Source organism: Lissotriton helveticus, chromosome 5_1 (assembly GCF_964261635.1).
Source record: "Lissotriton helveticus chromosome 5_1, aLisHel1.1, whole genome shotgun sequence".
Lineage (NCBI taxonomy): Eukaryota > Metazoa > Chordata > Amphibia > Caudata > Salamandridae > Lissotriton > Lissotriton helveticus.
Genome location: NC_136065.1, coordinates 175,865,056 through 175,889,243, shown reverse-complemented (window position 1 = coordinate 175,889,243; position 24,188 = coordinate 175,865,056).

Below are 24,188 nucleotides of genomic sequence, written 5' to 3'. Positions count from 1 at the left end.
AGTGCAGGTGAGTGCAGTGCAGTGCAGGTGAGTGCAGTGCAGGTGAGTGCAGTGCAGTGCAGGTGAGTGCAGTGCAGTGCAGGTGAGTGCAGTGCAGGTGAGTGCAGTGCAGGTGAGTGCAGTTGAGTGCAGTGCAGTGCAGGTGAGTGCAGTGCAGGTGAGTGCAGTGCAGTGCAGGTGAGTGCAGTTGAGTGCAGAGTGGTGTGTATTGACAATGTAAATGACAATGCCATTTATTTATGATTTAAAGAAAAAAAAAGAAATGTCATGAGCAATGCCAATAGCTCTACCTTTAATGATGCCGAGACCATTGCATTGTAAATGCTTGTCTAACTGGGTCGCTACTTCACTTTTCCATTCTTGGTTCACTTGGAGAGGGAAGGGAATGGCCTGCCCCAGTTAAATCCTGGCGCAGTCTCGGGGCTGCACACAACAGTGCACCTCCCCACCATGTGGGGAAACCACAGCTCAGGCAGAATAGCTTCAGCTGCAGTCCCACATGCACACGATCTACAACTCAACTCTACCCACATCTCTGTCTCCAGGGCTGAAATTTTCCCCCTGCAGGTGCTCCGATGATGGGCCCACACAGTGATTTACAATGGTCGGGGCACACATCTAGGTCCAGATCCGCTTGCTTTGCACCATAAGCCAGCTCTCCACCACAGACAATTCAGGCCATCGGGTTACCACCCATACCAGCGGAGCAAAGTAAGATGCAATTTTCCATAAGATCAATGCCGTTGTGAGTGACAATTATGACTCATTATATGGGGCAGCACAAGTGCTCTAAGTGAGTGCTGCCACCATGACTGCTCACAGTCTACACCCAAGAAAACGATAAGCGGACCACCTCCCTCGAAATCAGTACAGACTCTGTATCCTGTCATGGAATTTTGAATGAAACCTAATATATTCTGGGTACTGTAGTCATGTTTTGCATCTATTTAACTAAGTAAACTTATGAACACAAAATCAATTATTTTTAGGTGACAGGTTCAGGGCTGAAGACTGTGGGGCATATTTACAATAAATAACTGGTGCATCCCTGCATATCAGCAGGGATGCGCCACTTATTTTGCATGACTCAAAAAAAAACTTGCGCCACCATAGATGCGCCGCATTTATAATGTGGCACACCATGGTGCAAGGATAGACATGCGTGACGCATCTGTCAGCGTAAGGGTGACGCAGTGCTGGAGTCGTATCGCAAGCGCGACGCAACAACAGCACTGCTCAGGGATGCCCTATACCTAATGTGCTGCATCACTCCTTCAAGCAGGCGTAAGGATTTGACGCAGCGGGGGACGTATAGAATGACTCAGAAAATCTTGTAGATTTCAATGTGTCACTTTTATGGGGGTTCCTTGCGACGGAACGCCCACCCTGCATACATTATACCTGACGCAGGTATAATGTGGCCCAGGGGTTTACAACGTGATGCATCTCACTAGATGCGTCACGTTGTCAATATGTTGCATAGTGGCGCATTGTTTGTGCAACTGCTGCATCCCAAAAGTGACGCAACGGCGGCGTAAAAGTGTTGCAAGGGGCTTTTAAATCTGTCCCTGTGTCTGTAAGGGCTCGGAGTGAGGTGGCCACTCTGCTGAGAGGCGAAGCAGCACAATGAATGGCATCATTTGTACCCGCAGGCCGGTTCCTTGAAGAGTAATGGAATTGGCAAGAGTCTGCGATGTATGACATTGCTCAGTCTGGATCAAAACGTTGGCGGAGAACATGGGTATTACCAGTCAGAGTAATGCCAAATCCGATTAATCATTCATGCAGTTTCTTGAAAAGGGACACCCGTCGCCGCTTGGCAAAGTTCTCCCATATCAATTCCCAATCACTGCGCTGGCACTGCACAGCATAGTTTTATAAGTATGCCAGCTGCTTTTCATCAACATGCTTCGCAAGATGTAAATTCTCATTAGGAGAAGGTGCCTTCGCTTCATCTTCCTCTCCACTGACTAGAAGAGCAGCGTTCCTTGCAATGCCATCTGGTCTGCATTATGCAAAGTGTGTCCGGGCATGAGCCTGTGGCATTAGGTGCAGCACTGATTACAAGTGATGTCATTGCTCACAGTACTAGCCACTCAGGGGCTTATTTGAGAGTGCCCCGAGTCACTTTTGCACCACGTAAAGGGATACATGTATGATGCAGGGCTCCCATAAAGATTTATGAAGCCACGCAAAGCCACCCATCGTGGCTTTGAATTGCCTCATAAATCATAAGTAAGATCATGCAGCACAAATTGTTGCGTCGTCTTACTCTGTGCCCGGGAGGTGTTCCATGGGTGTTTTGGTGGGTTTGTGGTGCACGGCTGCCTACGTTGGTGCGAAGCTGCGAAAAGGCGCAAGTGCAGGTAGAAAGGAGTGGCATGCACCGTATAGGTTAAATATGTTGCTTTCCTGCCCTTTCACTTAGGGTTGGGAAGGCAGCAAGGTGCCTTGCTGTGCTGCCCTATGCCAAAATTCTATATGTGAATTAAGTGGTGCAGTAATTCTCTTGCACCCCTACTCAGGAGAAATTCAAACCTACTAATCTTAAGGAACATATTGAAAACTCACCTTTTAAATTTCACCTATTCAAAGAGTCTGAGACAGTGTTCAAATGTAATGTACGTCAAGGCTTGACAAAATATTTCTGCTGATGTTTACAATTGAAAATATATAGGCCATCTCCTGGGTGTACATTTATAAAATTTTACCCGAAGGTCTGAATCTACACAATTCTACCACGTGTAAGTTCTGTGGCAGCAGGGTGGAGGTGGGAGGGGCTTAAAACTCTGATTCATTTTAATACATGTTTCCCACGAACAGTGACTTTGAAATGTGAGTGTTATCTTGTGGTGCGGTTTCAAACCGAGAAGTTAAAACCATAAAAATCTTCAAGTTTAGGTTTAAATTATTTAGTCAAAAGTACTGGAAAATAGTTGAAAGTTTAAATCTGGGGACAGCTTTTTTATTGCAAAAAAAATAATGAACATTAAATGAAAACGAACGAAAATAGGCAACCTTCGAATGTTGAATCTGAGAATATTGGTGAGCTATTTTTAATATTCGTACATTTTTAGACGAAATTAAGAAATGACCAGCTTAGTCAAGGAATCCAATAAAAATAGAAGGAGTAACAGAAGGAACAATGGCTTCATCTTCTTTGAAAATAGCCAGAGCACTAAGAAGTATTTTGAGGCCTGTGGCAATAACTTAATGGAGGCTCTCAACATTCTTCATCCATATTTGCCAAGTGATATAATGACCTGTTTCTAAGTATGAAAAAGAAAATGTGCTCTGGGGAAAGAGAAAGGAGGGCATATGGTGTCATCTATTTGAGTGCCCAGTAAACTGGCTTTTTATTAGGCAGCAGGCTTCCTTGAGATTAAAAAAAAAATATGCCTACACTTTGCTGAAGGAGTGGAGGGCATGGACAGAACAGGGCCTGGGCCATAATGCCACCTTCTCCCCTCCCTTTGATGGGACTGCCCACAGCCGTTGATCACGTGCACCCAGTGATGGAGACCGTACAATGGGGTATAAATGGAGATGAGGTTATTAAAGAAGGATGATGCATCTCTTTTAGTCAAAATGTTTGCCACACTTTGAGAACCTGCAAAACATTGGTGAGATCCTCTAAGACCATCAGACTAGCAAGGTCTCCAAACAAAAGTGGGACCCTGAGAAGGTCCAACTACCTGCACTGACGTGAGGTTGACAGGTGTAGCACAGTAAATGTCAATGATAATGATAGTTCAAGTACTTCTCAGTGATCCCTGTTAGTGGAAAGAAAACGTGGGCCTTGAGGTTCAGTGTGAGTGGAGGTTCATGTAATAAGTGGCCAAAAATAGGGTGCCTAGGACCAGAGGAACATGGACTAGTGGAATGTGTGGGACAAGATTGTCTCAAGGCCATGAAGCTACTCAAGTTCCATACATTGAGAGAGTCAGCCTCATTGAAAGGTTCACATGCACCACTCTATCCCTGATCGCCTATGTTACCACATCCCACCATGCCTCAAAGCCCAGATTCTTACAGAACTAGACTCAAAACCCTAAGACACCTAAAGCCAGGAGGCATTTTCCTATTTCGCAAGCAAAAAAGAGGAAGTAACAAATGAAGACATTTTTCCTCGTTATGCCTCATGCCTCACCTGGAGAGGCATAGCATTTTGACGCATTCCCATGTCTATTAGTAATTGTAAATCAGGGACTGCGTTAATATCCATGGGTGGATGCGTGGGAATACCCACGGAACACCCATGGAACACCTCCCTGAGACAATACAATGCAGTGATTTATGCTGCCTTGCATTACACTAGATTTATCAAGCCATGCAAAGCTACCCAAATCTAACCTAAGAGTTGTGTTCCTCTTGAGCCCCGTTGCATGCACCAAAGCAACGCAAACTTCTTAATAAATATGTCCCTAATGGTTTTGCAGTTCTGTTTTTAAAAGACTCAGAGCATATGTGGTTCTGTTTTCTTATTGGCTGGATGAAGTTCCATACCTTGAATGAACTTCTGTAGGATTGCTTCAGAGTTGTAGTTGTTTTTCAAGCCTAAATTCCAACCCAATGAGTGCCTAAGCTCCCTAGGGAGCACTGGTGGATCAAGGTGATTAATTTTAATAAAGGCGTGCAGACTTGCAGAAATCTACATTAATTACTGCAAAGCTAGAGATCTTGCAAAGAGTGGATTTTTCTAAGTGCTCATAGTAGTTCAATTCTATTTAATTTCTAGGTAAAATAAAAAAACAGGCTTGCCACAAATCTCAGCAATCCTACATGAAATCAGTGGCTAATTTGCAAAAGTGCAGGACACCAACATTTTTCTTAGAAGCCTGCTGATGGTATTTTTGAATGCTGGGGTTACAGAATACCAAAACTGCCTAGACTTGATTCCATCTCAAGCCTCTTTCTTCCAAACCACCTTACATTTTCTGGCTATATTACTTTTGTAGGTTCTTTGTCATTTGTTTTCTTCCTTTGTCACCGTTCCCCAATCTCTCTCTTCCAGGTTCTTTTCCCATTTTCTGCATTTTTGCTCTCTTTCTTCCTTTAAAATCTGATATCGAAAAATTAGTCTAAGACCCCAAACAAGCATTGGCAAAGCCAATATATGTCGACTTTTGATTTAGCAAATACTTTTTACTGTTGATATTTGGCTAAAATATATTTATTGCCAATGCTGAGCACCATCAGTAAACCATAAAACAGGACAATGATATATATGAGCACAGGTGACAACACACATGCGGATGCATGCATTAGGATGCTGCAGCATCCATTTTGTCTTTTAAATTGCCAGTTCAAGATGGTGGTCACCCATCTTGAAGCACTAAACTAAAAAGCAATAGGGGAGGAGCCAATATGGAGGCAAAGTAGGAGGCTCAGCGCACTCCTCTGCCTGAGCCTACTTTGCATCAGCACAGTTCTCCCCAGAGTTTTGATGTCTTGCACAGTGAGGCCCATCGGCCATGGGAAGGTTTGGACCACTAGAACAAGTGACCTTCCTACAACCATCTATTTGGCAGGTTAAAATAAATGAAAATGAATCTGGAGCATATCCCATCCCTTGGTCGATCCCCATCCCACCCCTCCCCACACACAATCACGTCAATGAGAGCTAATCACAAATAGATGCGTTCCGATGTGTAACATGCCCTGTCAATGGATCAAGTTCCCCATTCAGCCACAGCTTACATTGCTATGCTTGTACCATTTCCTCATGCGGGCACCCTACTGTAGCACATTTGAGATATCTGGAGCAAGTAAATTATTTGAATTTGTTGGCGAAAAAGGTAAGGTATGAACCCCATAGTTTTTTTAAAACTATAAAAAGTGTGTGAAAGTGCATAAATTAGAGAGGAGAGGCCAGCATAATGCAGCAGCTTGATCCTGCTGCTCTTTAACATTTTGAAACCATGAAATGACACGAGCTATTCAATCATAATTATGGTAAAAAAAAAGATATGCTCCTGTATCAATCAATCAATCAGGGGTTTGTAAAGCACAACTACTCACCTGGAAGGGTCGCAAGGCACTGGGAGGAGAGGGGCACGCAGCTCCTGGGAGTTCTGGGTGACTCGTCGAAGCACCAGGTCTTGAGGTCCGTCAGAAACTTGTCGAGAGTTGTTGTCTGTCAGAGGTGGAGAGGGAGGGCGTTCCATGTCTTGGCCGCAAGGAGGGAGAAGGAGTGCCCTCTTGTTCTAGTCTTATAGATGCGTGGTACCGTAGCAAGGTAGAGCTGGCCTGAGCAGAGGGATATTTGGAGCACGTGAAATGAGAGGAGGTGGTTCATGTAGGCAGGTTTGGTGTTGTGGAGAGCCTTGTGAGCGTGGGTGAGAAGTTTGAAGGTGATTCTCTTCTCAACAGGGAGTCAGTGTAGTGTTTGCAGTTGTTGAGTGATGTTCTGGAGTTTTCAAGTGAGTTTCTTGTTGCTCCCAGTGTAGAGTGTGTTGCCATAGTCGTCTGCTGCTGATGAGGACGTGGTTGATGGTTTTCCTGTGTTTGAGGGAATCCACTTGAAGGCCTTATGTAGGAGGCAGAGGGTGTGCAAGCAGGAGGCGGTGACAGCATTGATTTGGCAGTCCATTTTGAGTTTGGAGTCCAGGATGATTCTGAGGTTGTGTGTGTGGTCAGTGGGGGTGGGGGGTTCCCAAGGGTGGGGGGCCACCAGATGTTGTTCCAGGCATCAGGGTGTGGGCCCATGATGAGTACTTTGTTTTTTTCTGTGTTTATTTGTAGGCAGCTTATTCTTCATCCACCTGGTGACTACTTCCATTCCTGTTTGAAAGTTGTGTTTGGAGATGTTGGGTTCGTTGGATAGGGAGAGGATGAGCTGGGTGTCGTCAGCATAGTTACGATGTTGAGTCTGTGTTATCTGACAATAGATGTGAGCAGTGCCACATATACATTAAACAAGGTGGGGCTGAAGGAGGATCCTTGCGGGACTCAGTAGGTGGTGGATGTGGGAACCGAGAGGAAGGGAGGGAATCTGACTCGCTGCGTTCTGCTGGAGAGGAATGAGTGGATCCACTTGAGAGCTTTGTTTCGGATTCAGGCATCGTGAAGTCTGTGGGCTAGGGTGCGGTGTGAGACTGTGCCGAAGGCTGCTGAGAGGTCCAGGAGGATTAGGGCCACAGTATCTCCTCTGTCTAGGAGGGAGCGGATGTCATCTGTTGCAGCAAGAAGGGCAGTTTCAGTGCTGTGATTCTTCCTGAAACCTGATAGGAAGGAGTTAGGGATGTTGTTTTGAAGGAGGCGAGTTGACTGTTGATGGCTTTTTCAATTACTTTCGCCGGGTATGGGAGTAGGGAGATCGGCCTGAAGTTCTTGAGGTCGTAGTGATCCGCCAAGGGTTTTTTCAGGAGTGGGTTGATCTGTGTGTGTGTTACCAGTCATTGGGGAAGGAGGCGGTCTCGCAGGAGAGGCTGATGATTCGCTGAAGCTCAGGGGCGATGATGTCTGCGGCTCTGTGGTAGATGTGGTGGGGGTAGGGATCCGTGGTGGCCCGATGTGGGTGATCTTCATAGTTTTTAGGGTGTCTTTGATGTTGAGGGTGGTCCATCTGTCCAAAGTCAGCTGCATGGTGCAGGGAGTGGTGGGTGTGGGTTCCTCTTAAGGGATGTCATCAACAAAGATGTTACAGATGGTCTGGATTTTGTAGAGGAAAAAGGTGGTAAGTCTGTCGCAGAGGTCCTGGGAGGGCGGGATGTTGGTTGCCTCACTGTTGGGTTGGGCGAACTCTGATGATGCTGAAGAGTTCCTTGCTGTTGTGTTCGTGTGTGGATTACTTTCTCCATTGAGTATTTTATGAGCCTGTGGTGGGCGGCGGTGGCTGCTTTGAAGTTGTTGAGCTCTGCTGTGGTTTTAGAGGCCCTCCATAACTTTTTGAGGCATCTGCAGGTTCGTCTGGATCTTCTGGGTTCGGTGGAGAACTAGCTGGCTCTCTTGGCGAATGGGTTGGGGGCTTTCTTGAGGAGGCGATGGTGTTGGCTCAGTTGGTGATCCAGTTGTGTAGGGTATGGGCAGAGGTGTTTGGATCGTCATCTGAGGCGGTGGGAGTGGAGCTGTTGAGTGAGGTGTTGAGTGAGGTGATGAGCTGGTTGACGTCATTCAAATTCCTGCACTGAAGCTGGTGTGGACGTTTGCGGGTGATGTTTGTTGTGAAAGTGAAGTGGACGCATCAGTGGTCTATCCATTGGAGTTCGGAGGTGTGACTGAAGGTGATGGAGTTTCCAGCTTTGAAGATGGGGTCACAGGTGTGTCCTGCATGGGTTCTGGTATGATCTGTTTGAGTTCAATGTTGAGGAGGCTGTCCAGGAGGGAGGAGGAGTTGGGGTCTTGGAGGTTGTCCAGGTGGAAGTTGATGTCTCCCAGCAAGGTGTATTCGGTGGAGGAGATGGCTTGCGTGACGATGATGTCGGTGGTGGAGTCAGAAAAAGGTGCACAGGTTCTGGGAGGCCTGTCGATGAGGGTACCTCGGAGGGTAGTAGGTGGGTTGGTCTGTATCTTGAAGTGGAGGTATTCCATCAGGTCTGTGGACGGTCGGTGTAGGTGCTCAGTAGGAGGTTTGACTTGTGAGCGATGGTGATGCCTCCTCTGGGACAGTCCTTCTGGATGATTATGTATCCTTCAAGATGGCGATCATGATGTCAGGTCCCGAGGCGGTGTGCCTCCACATTTCGGTAAAGAAGGCGACGTCAGGGGTGATACAGTCGAGAATGTCTCCGATTTCCGCAGCGTGTCTGTGAAGGGAGCGGACGTTGAGGAGGATGCATTGCAGGGCTTGGGATGTGCTGGAGTTATTGCTGGGGGATGGGTCCTAGGTCTCGGCGAAGAAGTCGGGGTGGCGGCAGTGGCGGCAGGTGCAGGATACATGGGTGATGATCAGTGAAGATAGTTTGCAGTTTTTATTGTTGTGGCCAGTGTTGAGTGCGTAAAGGTCCAACAGACTATATCGTTGATGGGAAGAAGGGCCATGGTCCCTGGCATTGATCGGGGTCAGGTCAGGGATGGGTGCAGACAGGCTTGCCAAGGGGAGAGGGCGGGTCAGCTGGGAGGCGAGATCGGGAACACGCAGGAGGGGGAGGGGCCGCGGGGGCAGCAGCGCTAAGAGAAGGGAGGCAATAATAATAAAAGATAATAGAAGAAAGGGAAAAAACTCTAAAGGGAAAATAAATTAAATAACATTGAAGGAGAAAGAAGGGCAGGAACAGAGTGGGCAGAGAAAGCCAAAGTCAATAAGGAGAATCCAAGAGGAGCGAGCAGGCTGAAGACGAGGCACCAGGCATCGAACTGCGGTCGGTAGTGGGCGCTGAGGGCAGAGACACTCAAGGTTAAGCTGCGCGCAGGTAGATCACTATCCTGACCAGAAGGTCCAGTAGAGGAACAAACACAAACGAGAAAGAAAGTTTTGATGAAGGAGCAAGTAAATGAGGTTGGAAAGACTGCCAACCAATTCAGGACAATGGGATAATCCAAATCCCACTCTAAATATTGGTATTGTATTCAATAGGTCTACAACAATAGGCAGGTAAAAAATCCTCACTGAATACCTCAACGACCACCAACTCCACAACACCACTATGTCTGGTCTCAGACCCAACCACAGCATCAAAACTGCCTTTATGCATGACTTTCGACGGAGGAGACACATCGGACCTCATCCTCCTGGACCTCTCTGTAGCGTTTGTCTGGGGCTTCCATCCGATTCTTATGCAACACCTACATAGCATTTGAATTCAAGGACACTTGCTCCAATGGACCTGCTCTTGACTGGGAAGACTCAGTCAGTCAGCCTAGCACCCAACTCATGTGCCCTAATCTGCGGAGTTCCAAAATGACCCTCACTAAGCATGACCCTCTTTAATGTATACATGATCCTTGTATCGAGTATCATCTGCTCTCACAACATGATTCATATGCCATAACCATGCAACGTCGGTTATTCACAGAGTCTACAAAGGGAGGGAGGTTTAAGCGGACCTGGGTGGGTAACCGCAGGTGTATTCATTCTTTCAAGTTGAGTGGGGTATTCTAGGGAGTGGGGGGAGCTTTGGGGCGGGGTTAGGAGTCCTCAAACCATGACTGGTTGCGAGAATGAAGGGCTACCGCCTGTGGGTGGGGGGAGTTGGGGTTTCCAGTTGGGAATTTGTTGGTGTTGCTGCTAGGAGTGGGCGGAATTTGCCTAATCGCGTTACGCAAATGTCCGCGAAACGGTAAAAAATCCTCGCGAACACGCAGAAATTCCACGAACATGTGGAATTGCTTGTTCGCGAGGCTTTTTTACTGTTCGCAATCGCTGTTTGGGTGCTCGGGGGGGAATATCTCGCGAACACGCATTTGAGAATGCAAACAAGCAAAACATTTCGTGAAGTTGCGGAATGCAGAATTTTGGGCAATTTCCCGTTCTCCGTGGAACGCGAAGTTAACCAAATTCTGCAAATTCCACGAGCAGAATGGGATTTACCGCCCAGGCCTAGTTGCTGCTGGGTCTGGTCCATGTTAGCACAGAGGAGATGGAACACGTCCTCCTCTTGCGGGGGCAAGCGATGACACTACTGGGGGGTCTCCACACCACAGGCGGGGGACTGTGATACCGACAATTGTTTACTCATGTCAGAGGATAACCAGTATTACCAACTGATTACATGGAACGTTTGGGGGCTCAATAACAGGGTGAAACGGATCCGAGTGGCATCACACCTTAGGCGCTATGGGGTCAGCATAGCTCTACACCAGGAAACCCACCTATGGGGAGTCTGTCTTAAATTCGTCCAGTGCAGGTGGAGAGGCCAGATTTTTGCTACATCCTACTCTGGGTTTGCCAGGGGAGCGCATATTTGGGTGGCACCGGGAGTCCCCTTTAAGGATATGCATGTTCAACAGGACCCTGATGGGAGGTTTGTAGTGGTAGAGAGGACATTGGATGGGTGCAGTATCTGTCTTGTAAATGTGTATGCCCCGAACAGTGATGGCAGTGGGTTTTTGAGCCGAGTTTGGGACGGTTAGATATGGGCCCGGATACAGAATTGGTGGTGGCGGGGGACTTTAATTGTGCCCTGGATGGGGAGCTTGACCGATTCCCCCCAAAATTGGATGCCAAGCCTAGAGTTAGAGAAGCGATGGGTCAAATGCTTCATAATTTTGGCTTACTGGATGTGTGGCGCCACCGTAACCCTAGTTGTAGAGTGTACTCATGTCACACACCTGCTGCCAATACCTATAGTAGACTAGACTACTTCTTCATTCAAAAGACGGCGATATATCGGGTAGCAGAGACGCAATACCTAGCCCGTTATTTGCCCGATCATTCCCCGCTCCTCATTTCTTATTTGCTAGCCCGACCGAGGTCTAAGGTACCACTCAGAAGGCTCAACATTGAAGCCTTTGACGACCCGATGTATAAATACGCTATTTCAAATTGGTTGAATCATTATGTGGAGGTCGACTGGGGCTCCGCTAGCACTAGGGCGACCGAGTGGGACGCAATGAAGGTGGTGGTTTGGAGGATCTGTATGTCCACGCAGGTGGGGGTTAAAAAGGTGTTGGAGAGTGATCTGCAGTGGCAGGAGGAACGATTAGCGACACTAGAAAGGGAGGTTCCAAAGAATAGTGAGAGGACGGCTGAGTGGGAGGACGTGAGGCGTCAGATAGGGGACTTATGGAACTCACTCTGCAAATATGTTAGAACTGCGAGTAGGCATCGCTGGTATGCGGAAGAGGATAAGGCAGGGTGGCTGATGGTGCGCCTGATCAGGGCGGAGACTCAGCCTCACCCAATCCTGGCACTTAAAAATGACATTGGACAGATGGTGTATGCCCAACATGAAATAAATAACGTATTCATGGCCCACTTACGAAAAATATACTCCGGGACAAAGTCACCTACGACCCTTGATGCAGTGGAAGCTGGGGTGGAATTGCCTAGTATAGACGAGGAGAGTCAGGAAGCCCTGGGGGGCCCCTTTAGTGGGGAGGAATTAAGGGCGGCTATCACCCACCTGAAGACGGCAAAGTCCCCGGGAATGGATGGTATGACCGCCGAGCTCTATAAGGTGTGCAGTGATGTGCTGGTCCCCAAACTCTTAGAGAGCACAGTGGAGGCCGAGGAAAGCGGCATGCTCCCAGATTCCATGAGGGTAGCACTGATCTTGATGATCCCCAAACCGGGGAAGGACCCCCTCCTCCCCGGCTTATACAGGTCCATCTCTATGCTGAATGTTGATCTCAAAATTATCAGCCAGGTGTTGGCATCTAGGCTCCTCCCCTATCTTCACGGCTGGTCAATGATGACCAGTCTTGGTTTATACCAACCAGAAATACGTTGTGGAATATCCACCGCCTGTCGCATATTATGCAATCTTTGGAGGGACGGGCCCAACGGAGCACCTTGGTGTTCCTCGATATCGAACAGGCATTCGATTAGATCAGATGGGATTACCTATGGCAAGTTTTGCTTAAAATAGGGCCTGGGGAGAGGTTTGTAAACTATTATATGCTCGTCCGCTGGCAAGGGTCCGACGCATCAGTGGTGACGCACAGGTGGGCAGATGCATCGCAACTCTTCTGGCCCATCCCTGCTGATTAGCAGAGATGCACCAGAAGTAGTAAATCTGCCCCTAGTCCAGTGCACTGTGTGTGCCCAGGGCCTGTGAGTCAAATGCTGCTAGTGGGCCTCCAGCACTGGTTGTGTCACCCACACAAGCTGCCTTGCAAAAGGTTCTCAGACCTGCCACTGCAGTGTCTGTGCGCAGTCTAGTACTGCCATGTTAACCTGGCAAGTGCACTCACTTGCCAGGCCCTAATCTTCCCTTTTTCTAAATGTGAGTCACCCCAAAAGATAGGCCCAAGATACCCCTGTGGGCATGGTGCAGTGTATTTGAATGGTAGGACATGTCCTGATGTGTGTAACATGTCTTGGTAGTGAACTTCAGTGAATTTTGTTTTTCACTATTGAAAGGCTATCTATCCCATAGGATAGAATGGGAGTTATTTATAACATCTTATAAATATAACTTCCCATTAGGACTAGATGAGAAGGTAAAGTTTAGTATGCCTGAACTTACAATGTAAAGATGCATCTTTTAGAAAGGATGAATTTTACATTCTGTGTTTGAAAATACCCCTTTTAGAAAGTGGGTACTTTCGTGCTTAGCCTTCCCATAGGCTGGTTTGTGGATTGACTGTCTGGCTTTGGAGTGACAGGGACTGGGGATGTGCATTCCCTGTAGACAGCCACTGGGGGGATTTAGGTGTGTCCTACATTCCCTGGATGAGTCAGGGCTGGGCTGAATAGACCTGGGTTGCATTTAGAGTAGGGGGAGGAGATTTCCTTTCAACTGAATGGGCCTGATCTGCCGTACACAACACAGTCTCCATCTCCTTCCGGGAAGCTGGACCAGAGAGGACAGAACTGGCTTTGACTGAGCACAGAGCCTCTCTGCCACAAGAGAACAAAGAGAAATGGAATATAAATATTGGGGCACAGACCCCAGAACTTTAGAATACTTCTGGACTCAAGAGGAACCTCTGCAAGGAAAAGAGCTGCCCTTTGCTGTGCGATGGCTGGGGTTGGGCTGCAGTGGCTGTTTATACTGAGGAGAGGATAAAGACTTTGCTGTGAGCTGTGTATCCTGCTTGAAGAAGATCTCCAAGGGCTTGAAGTAGAGCTTGCCTCCTGTTCTGAAGTCTCATGGACACAAAGACTTCACCACTAGCTCCCCAGAACTTTCTTACTGGGAATTCTGACCTGCCAGGAAGTGCCTGTTGCTGAGTTGGGCCTCTGGAGGTGGTTCCTGCTGTTGGGAGCTGGAAAAGAGGTGCAACTACGAGAAGTGCAACGCACCAGCACCTGTTTCCGATGCATCACCACTGTGCCGCTGAGAAACTGACTCAGTGAATGCCTGCGGCTGAAGGAATCGCTGCACACCGAATTCCATGTACCGATCTTCAAAGTCCGAGGTTACCGCACCGATCCCGATGCAGGCCCTGCTGTGCGACTGCAAGAACCAACGCATCCTGGGACCACGGCTGGAGAAACCAATGCAGCGCTGTTGTTGCTGTGTCGAGAACCGATGAATCCCCGATCCACACACATTACACCAGGGCGCCAAGTCTACAAGGACACAAGGGCAACAGTAAGAAACCGACACATCACCTCCCCACACAGTAAGAAACCAATGCATCACCTCCCCTACAGTAAGGAACCGACGCATCACCTCCCCTGCGTGGCAGTAAGGAACTGACATATCACCTCCCCTGGAGTAAGGAACGGATGCATCACCTTCCCAGGGCATAAGGAACCGACGTTGCATTGTTTTGATTTATACATTTTCTTTATTAGGTTTTCTCCATCCCGGCAGCTCACATGCAAAACCAACAGGTATACATTTCGTCCACCTAAGCCGAGGTGGGGAACAACACAGTTCAAATACATCTTAGCAATAATGTCTGCGTTTACAACCGTGGAGTGTCCACTATCTTCTTTAGCATCTTTTGGTGTGTCTGTTTGTATACATAATCAAAATCAAACCCAACTGTAGGAAACTCCCCCCACCTCCCCTCCCTCCCCCCTCATCCCAACATCCCCCCCAGTACCCTCCCCCCCTCTGCCGGCTCCATGTAACTCGAGGTCCATGTATCTAAGTAATCATACGGGGCCATCCTGTGTCTCCCACCCCTATCCTGGGGTCCCCCTCTCTACAGACGATGTCTCAACTGAGCTGTCTATGGTGACCTGGGAGGCCTGTCCCACTATCTCCTGCATCATTGCTCCCCATGCCATTAACACCTCTGACAGTTTGGCATCCCTTCTGGTGCATCGCATGTGCCCTTCCTCTGCTAGGGCCCACTCCCTTAGATCCGTCCTCCATTTTGCCAGAATCGGTCCCTGATGAGCTAACCAGTGGATTTCTATACGCCTCTTAGCTATAACTAGACCCAGGATCAGGAACCTCCTGCTTATCTTGAGCTTAGGGTCCCGAGGAATCAAGCCCAAAAGACAAGTGCATGGATCCAATGCTATTGTCCATCCCATTATCCGTGTCAGATCCTTGAGAACCGCCCCCCAATACGTCTGGATCGTTGGGCACGTCCATACCTTATGCAGAAAATCTGCCGGACCGTAGCGACATCTGAGGCAGTGATGGTCACTAGAGCTATCAAAGGTGTGCAGCCTCCTAGGTGAGAGGTATGTCATATGTATTATGCTGTACTGGATTTGCTTAAAGCGATTGCTCACTGACACCTTCCGCACACTCCCGTGTATCTTTTCCCAATCTCGCGTTGTGACCTCCTGTGGACACACCTGCTGCCATTTTCCTTCTATTTTTAGGGGGGCCGTTCTTTTTATCATCTCTCAACGCCCTGTAGAGGTGAGTGACACACTTTCGCCCTCCCGCCACAGCAATCATAGTGACCAGGGTTTGGGTGTGCCCCGGGGCCTCCGGAAATGTGGGCCATAATTGCTGTGCCGTTGCCGCTCTTTTTGCATATTGTAAACCCTGCCCTGCTCCCAGCTCAAAGGCGGTCACCGCCTCCTGATAAGTGATAGATTTACCGTCCGGGTAGAAGTCCGACAACATCAGGCAGCCCCCCGCCTTCCAGGCCTCTGTTGACATCACCTGGTCAACCTGAGCAAAGTGCGGCATCTACCAGAAGTCCGTCTCCAGGGCGAAGGGTCTTTCCTTAATTATTCTACGGACCACTCGAGTCCAAATTGCAGCCCCAAGTCGCACCAAAGGTGGACCGTGCACTCTGAGCCCCCCAACCTGCCATAACATCGCCCGAGCTGTCGATCCCTGTACATACCTGCCAGCAGGGATCTCTCCCAGGAGGAGTCAGCGTTCAACCAGGCTATGGCATGCTGCAATTGTGATGCAAAGTAATAAAGTTCCAAGTCTGGGATCTCCAAAGCCCCCTTATCCCAACTATGTTTCATAACTTCTAAACTAAGCCTGCATCGTTTTTCATTCCATAATAATTGGACCAGCAGTGATTTGAGTTCTCTAAGTACCCGGTGCGGAATTTCAAAGAAGGAGCCTTGCATAGTATAGAGACACCGGGACAGGACCACCATTTTTATTAGTGCAATCTTTCCCATCAAGGAGAGGTTAAGTGTGTTCCAAAAGGTAATACTACCCTGCAGCCCCCGGATTATCCTCCCCATGTTGCGTTGATAAAACTCTGCCTCGGACCTAGCTACCCATAACCCTAGGATTGGGCCGTGTCCTTCACCCATGGAAGCTCCAGCACCGGTCGTCAATCCTCACCCCAATCGATCTCCATTCCAAGCGTGTAGAGCTGTGACTGTGTTCTCTTAATATAAAGCCCGGAGGCATCCGCGAAGTGGGCCAGCGCAGTTATCAATGTCGGCAATGACTGGGTCGGTCGACTCAGGTATATTAGCGCCTCATCGGCGTACATTGACACCACATGCTCTGAGTCCCCCACATGTATGCCCTGTCCTCCAAGTATCTTGCGCAGATGACAAGCCAGCGGCTCCATTGCCAGAGCAAACAGCAAGGGGGAATATGGGCAACCCTGCCGCATCCCCCTCGCTATAGAAAATGCGTCTGAGGCCAGCACGGATGGGCAGATGCGTGTTGCAACCCCCGTCGGAAAGGCGGCGCATTGCTGGAGTTGAGCAAGCGCGACGCAGCTCCAGCAAGACTCGGGGGTGCCCTATCCCTAACAGGCTGCATCAATCCTTACGCCTGCTTTAAGCAGGCGCAGGGTTTTGACGCAGCATGGCCTGAAAAGTGACTGAGTGAAATCTTGTAGATTTCACTCAGCCACTCTTAGGAGACGTTCCTGTGCCAGAACGCCCCCCCCCCCCCTGCGCAGGATTGCCTACATGTGGTGCAGGGCTTTTCAACGTGGCGCATCTCCCAGATGTGTCATGTTGTAAGTACCCCGCACCATGGCGCTGGCTTTGCGCCGCCGCTGCGTCACAAAAGTGACACAACAGCGGCGTAAAAGAGGTGTAAGGGGCTTGTAAATCTGCCCCTTAGTAGTAAGTCAAATAAGATAATGATACAAACACTAACCATATTCACAATTTACAGAGGGAGCACTTGCCCTTTGGCACTGATCAGCTGTGACAAAGTGCCCAAAGCATATAGACCAGCAAAACCAAAGTCCAGCACACAGCAAAAACACAGGAGGCAAATTCGAAAATACGGAGGATAACCACACCACGGATGCCAAGTCTAACAGCCAATCTCTCATTGAGCACTGCGGTGGTGCCAGCGTCATGGAAACATGCTAAGGTATTCCTCTTTCAAAAAAGCCTTCACAAGATGCTACCAAGCCAGAAACCTATAGCCCCATCTCACTACTGTCATTTTTATCCACATTTGTGGAGAAATATGTGAATAATCTCCTGACTAAATTTTTAGAACATAATCAAGTATTAGATTGCTCACATAATGGATTTAGACCTACACACAGCATGGAAATTACTCTTCTAACAGTAACTGAAACCCTTCGTACTGCTGCAGACATTGGCAAATCCCTTGCACTCATTCTCCTAGACCTAAGTTCTACCTTTGACACAGTCTTCCATTCGGTCTTCCTAAGCCGCCTCAGCGAATTGGGAGTACAGTTCAAAGCCTTCACTTGGTTTACCTCTTTTATAAATGATTTGTCCTTTCAAGTAATACCCCCCCTTTTTCTCATCCCAAAGAGCACTGGTACATGGCATCCCCCTGTGCTCGGTGCTTAGCCCTAGTCTCTTTAATATCTATGTCAGAATCTTTGCTGATATGGTGAATTCCTTTTGAATCTCATTAGTGTCCTATGCTGACAACAGTTAACTCTTTCCTTGTCAGTGGAGTTGGCTAAAATGTAGCTCTAATTTTAAAAACTGTCTAACAGGAGTCGGCAGCTGGATGCTCAACAACTGTTTAAAACTTGATGACAATAAAACAGAGATCCTCCTGCTGGGTAGGCACACCCATCTCTGGTGAGATCATTGGTGGCCAGTAGTGCTAGGGTCCCCCCTGAACCTAAATCTGTGGTAAAAAACCTTGGTGTATGGACGGACGACACTTTGTCGTTTGAAAACCAAGTTAGGACTCTAGCTGGCCACTGTTTTGGGATCCTGAGAAGTCTCAAATCCATCATGGGATTTTTTACTTAACAAGTTTGTCAACTGATTGTACAATCTTTTGTTATTTCTCATCTGGCCTACTGCAATATTCTTTAGCTGAGCCCTACAAGATCTGTTTTCAACTGACTGCTGTTTCTCCAAAATTATGTTGCTAGGCTTCTTTTCTCTCTCCCTACATTCTACTTGGCTTCTCATCTTTTTGGCAAATGTTAAAAATTGGAGAATCTCGATGGCAGGTTTGTACCCTGTTTAAATAGGGACCCTTCCGTCTAGTCAGGATAAGAGAGTTACACTCCTAAAATAACCCCTGCTCACCCCCCTGGAAGCAGTCAGGCTTATATAGCGGCATTATGTAAAGCATTTTTATATAACACACAGTAGCACAGTAAAAACACTACAAATGGATACAACACCAGTTTGGTAAAATAAAGCATCCTTATCTAAAAATAAAACAAGACCAAAATGACAAAAATCCAACAAACAGATATCAAAATAGGACTTTTAAAAGGTAAAGACAATTCTTTCCATAGAAAACTATGGATGTGTCACATTTAGCACCAAGTACCTGGGAGACAGGACAAAAACAGGTGCAGGGATGGTGATACTTTGGTTCCTTGCTCCAGGGGAGGTGATGCGTTGGTTCCTTACTGCCACGCAGGGGAGGATATGAGTCTGTTCCTTACTGGAAAGGAGATGAAGCATAGGTTCCTCACTGAAAGCCCAGCGTCGATGTAGATTTTGCGCACAGGTGCGATGCGTGAGAAAATCCAGGTGCTACAGGTTGGTACAGTGTCAATTTTTGATTCCACAGAAAGGTGATGCGCCAATTTTTCCAGGTACACAGCAGGACCTGCGTCAGAGTTGGAGAGGGAGTTTCGGACTTCAGAGACTTAGTACATGGGCTACAGTGGTTTCTTCGGCCACTGACAGGAGCTGCATCGATATTTTCGCCTGCACTCTGGCCGTGAAGGCATTTTTCAACCACACGGCAGCATGCATAAAGAAAAACAGGTGCTGCTTACACACATCCCATGCGTAAAGAAAAACAGATGTGGCAGATGAGCCTTCTTCTGCATCATTCCAAAAGCATGGAACAACCTGCTGCCACACATAAAGGCCTCACACTCACTTCTTGAATTCCACAAGAAGCTGAAGACCTGGCTTTTCGAAAATCCCATGAGGCCCTAGGTTTGGCTACACTCACACCTGCTCAGCCAAGGATACCCTCCCAGGTGATAGTGTGCTCTACAACTCTGTATAACATAACAAAACATATTATAACATAACATAATATAACACAACACAACCACAGCGGAATGGTTGAGCCACAACTCCTTGCAATTTAACAGCTCCAAAACCGAGGTGTTGCACTGCTCCACGGATCGCACCCCTAGGCCTCTTCCACAGGATTTTTGGCCTCCTTCTTTTCAGGGCACTAGTCTACCGGCTAAATCCGTTCGGAACTTGGGAGTGATGTTCGGCTCCAGCCTGCAGTTAGACGTGTCCGTGAACAAAACGGTGGCCACCTGTATGGCACTGCTCTGCACGTTACGGAAGATTCTACCCATGCTCCCTGTGCAGGTCAGGTCAGAGGTAGTGCGGAGTATCATCTTAAGTAGGATTGACTACTGTAACGCACTACTTCTTGGGGCGCCCGTGACCTTGGTGGGAAAGTTGCAGCGCATACAGAATTTTGCCGCCAACCTGGCCTTGTCGCGCCGACGCGCTGACTCTTCTGCTACGGCACTCAGGGACCTTCACTGGCTGCCAGTCCCTCAGCGGATCGATTTTAAAGCTCTGTGTTTGGTATTCAGGGCTCTCCATGGACAAGGTCCGTCTCCATTGCAGGACTTGATCTCCTGGTATACCCCGTCTAGATCTCTCCGCTCGGCCTCGGCTTGCTTGGTAGCAGTGCCCAAGATCCTGAGGTCCCGGATGGGAGGTCGGTCCTTTAGGTTCACCGCAGCGAGACTGTGGAATTCTCTTCCGTTGTGTCTGAGAGGCATGGGAGATCTCCCTTCCTTCAAGAAAGCCTTAAAAACACACCTTTTTCCGCGAACAATGTAGTCGGACCAGTAGCTGGAAACATCATGTATGGGTCACAACAGTCTAAAGCGCCAGGATACCCGTTGGGTGACAGCCATTGCGCTATACAAGTATACCAATAAATAAATAAATAACATAACACAACATATCACAACATAACATAACATGCCTGAACATAGCACAACATAACACATCATAACATAACATAGCACAACATAACATAATACAACATGGCACAACATAACATAACACAATATATCACAACATAACACAGCAGAACATAGCACAACATAACACATCATAACATAATACAACGCAACATAACACAACAGCACATCGTAACATAGCACAGCATATCACAACATAACATAACACAGCAGAACATAGCACAATATAACACATCATAGCATAACATCACATAACATTAAATAGGTGAGACCTGAAAATTAGTGCAGTGTTTATATGAAGCATACTTATGGATTGAGGTTTTAAGAAGATAATCAACATACAAAGAAAGGGCATTGACAAGGATTGACCTTTCAGCATTGGATCTCTTCTTTGGATACACATCTAAAAATCCCACAAACATCTCAATAAGCGATCTAGTGCAAAAACAGAGCTGTCTTCATGAGAGCCAGGAAACGGAAAATGCCTTTCCTATGCTAAGGTCATTATAGCATGTGTTTGGCAAAGGGTGCATAGTTATATTTTTCACTCTCTACTTCAGCCCAACCGACTGGCACAAATCAGCCACTGCACGGCATTTAGAAAGACTACCAAAAACGTTTAAGGAGCAGTGGGCCTCATATACAACATTTTGGAGCAGGGCAGCGCCGCAAGGCTTCTTACTGTGCAGTCCTGTGTCAAAAGAAAAGGGCAGGAATGCACTGTATCTATGAGATATACTGCATTGCTGTCTTCTTTCACTGTGCTGGTGCACAAATGGCTGCCTTGCCACAAAGCAGGGCCTCTTGCACCATGGTGCATGGGTGTCTGCGTTGTAGTAATGTTTGTTTTTGTGCAGGAAGGAACACCTATCTGCACAAAAACAATCAATGGAGGTGTTTTCCTCTTTCTATGTATGCTGTAGAATGCAGCACACATGGAAAAAGGGGAAAAATTAGGAGAAATAGGTATTTTTCCTCCTTACACCACCCCTGGGGAGGCGCATTGTTTTGACACATTCCAAATTTGCGGTGCGTTGTAAATCTGGGAATGTGTCAAAATCCATGGGCATTGCATAGGAACACCCACCGCAATGCCCATGGAATGCCTATTTAGCACAGAGTAAAGCATACAGTGACTTGGGCAGCTTTGCCTTACTCCATACCTACGATGCCATAAAAATACATACAAAGTGTTTTATTGTGGCCTTGTAGATATGAGTCTTTACATCGCACCTCTGGAGCATCACAAAAGTGATGCTCTGGCTGTTGAAATGTGCCGCAAGGGGCTTGTAAATAAGCCTCCATTTCTCAAACCACGACCTCACCTCAATCAATGACTGGCAGAAGTTGCCCCGATTCATTGAAACATTTGACCTGGTTGCACAAGCCAGCAAACGCTGCATGTTAACGCAAGGTGAGCCCGAGGTATTTCCCCTACCTAAACGCAATAAAACAATACTCTATACAGTTATAATGCAATCACCTTGAGCTGTTTTATTATGGATTCCGTTTTCGCTTCGTTTGATTTTATTGAAAATGATGTCAGAAAACAGTGACAATTATCTCGCAATGCGCAAAAAGCAGTGCACTAGTGAGGGTGAACCTAAAGCAGATACCTTTGCAATTTTACAAATAGCAAAAATAACCTAGAATTATCTTTACCAAGACAAGCAAGAGCACCTTGTGTGGCCCTGCGTGGCTTGGTATATATGGAGTAATACAAGGTTGCGCAAGGCACTGCCTTGTATTATTTTGCCCCAGGAAATCGTTATATTGTTGGAGCATGGATGTTCCCATGCATCCACCCATGGATTTTGGTGCATTCCCAGTTTTACCAATAGTGGTAGACTGAGGAACGTGCCAAAATGCTACACCTCCCCAGGTGATGAGTAAATAGGAGAAATATAGTTATTTCTCCATGTTTTTTTCCTGTGAGGATTGTTTTTGTGCAGGAAAGTGTTCCTTCCTCCACAAATCAAAATGCAACCTACCACGCAGGCACCCTTTCACCATGGTGCAAGGCAGCTGAGGTCAGTGTAGGTAGGAGCGGTGGGGTGGCGCGGGTGGGGAAGGGGAAGTCGAGAGACAACGAATTAGGGAAAATTACATTTCTAAAAAGAAAACCTCTTACCATGCACTCGCTGTATTGCCAATTTTGCGATGCGGTGAGCGCAAGCTAAGTTATTTTATGTCTTTTTTTCCCTATTCTGTCGACTTCCCCCACCCCTGCCCCACCGATCCTCGCCGCGCCTGGTGCAACGGTGCCTGTGTTGGGGCTAGACAGCAGATTATGTGCCAGTTACGCAGAGAACAGGAAGGCGCCGTATAATATTAAATAAGGCACATTCCTACCCTTTCACGCAGTGCAGCAAGGTGGCTTGCTGTGTTGTATGAAAATTTGATAAATAATCCCCAAAGCTTTTAGATGGAGGACAAAAAAATACAACATAAGCACAGTGTTCTAGTATCATTAACCAGTTAATTCTTGCCTTTTGCGCCAGTGAACAGGAACTTCTTGGTTTTAATGAAATTTTTGTGGATTTAGTGGATTTACACTTTGCACTATTAGACCAGACAGAGCAGCTGTTGCAAGGCTCTATCTTTGCCACCATTGGACATTAGTATGCATGGGTTCCTTGCGATTGGCTAGCGGCGGCAGGGGTTGGGCCACCCCCTCCAGGGATCCCTGGTCCCCTTTTCCAATGGTGAAGTTGCTGTAACATAACATTGTGTATTCAAGACGGGTGGCACTGCAGGAGCAGCCCAGCAGGAAGCCTTGATGGCCTGTTGGGATGTCGCTCGTGCAGCCCTGCACGCCGTCAACATGAGCTGTGCAGAATTGCATGCTGTGCACATGGTGATGGAGGTAGATGACCTGGAGCACAGAAGGTGAACTTCTCAGCGCAGCTCTGGAAAAGTTTCTCGTTTAGCAATGCAGTTCAGCAGTGTTGGGAACACCTATTGGGAAAGAGACTATGCTGGGGGATCGTCCCTTAATGCACAGGTCCAGCCCTCTACTGCAGCTGGCCGGCCGGTAGGGCCGTTTCTACAATTAGGCAAGACTAGGCGGCCGCCTACGGTGACAAAAGGACTAGGGCTGCAAAAGGGGGAAACATTTTTTAATTTGAAGGCAGGAGCTCCCATATGTGAGTGCAAGCAAACCTGCTTGTCCATGCTGCGCAGCGTACCCTAGCATAGTGGTGTGTTGGGCAGGCCAGTGGTACCAGTGTGTGGGTCCCCAGGGCCGTTAATCTTGTAGCGCGGGAAAGCGCTACCAATGACGGCCAAGGGCATCATTTTTGGCAAGTACCAGAGCGGTGCTTTATGCAACAGCCAGTGACGGTGACTACTCGCAAGTCGCACCACCCTCCCTCTCGGCGCACGGGGGACGGACTGTGTGTGTCGGCTGCTCTGGTGCCTAGGAAATAAAATAACTGTGTCAGGTAATTGGTTTATAATTCATGAATTTCATTTGTTTTTAAGCAGTGCAAACAGGTGTCTAATAGCACGCAACACATAAAAAAATATATGATGCCATGAGGCTTATTTTTTCCATCACGTCAATCTGAAATTAATTTTTTGTTTTTTCACCCCAAAATACAGGTTCCGGTCTTATTATGGTCTGATAATGGTGAAAAAAAGACGAATATCCATAATTTATTTTCTAACCTGTAATAAAAACAAGTTCACATTGTGCTCTGCCTCTTGCGCTTTAGCTTTTGGGGTTGTTTGTCACGATTTATGCGGCGAGACATATCAGCAGCTGCTAGATATGAAGCGTGTGATGCTTGACCTGCGTGAATAAAATCATATAGTGAGACTCTCTAATCCACCTGGTTCTAGAGTCAGTTTGGCAGCTC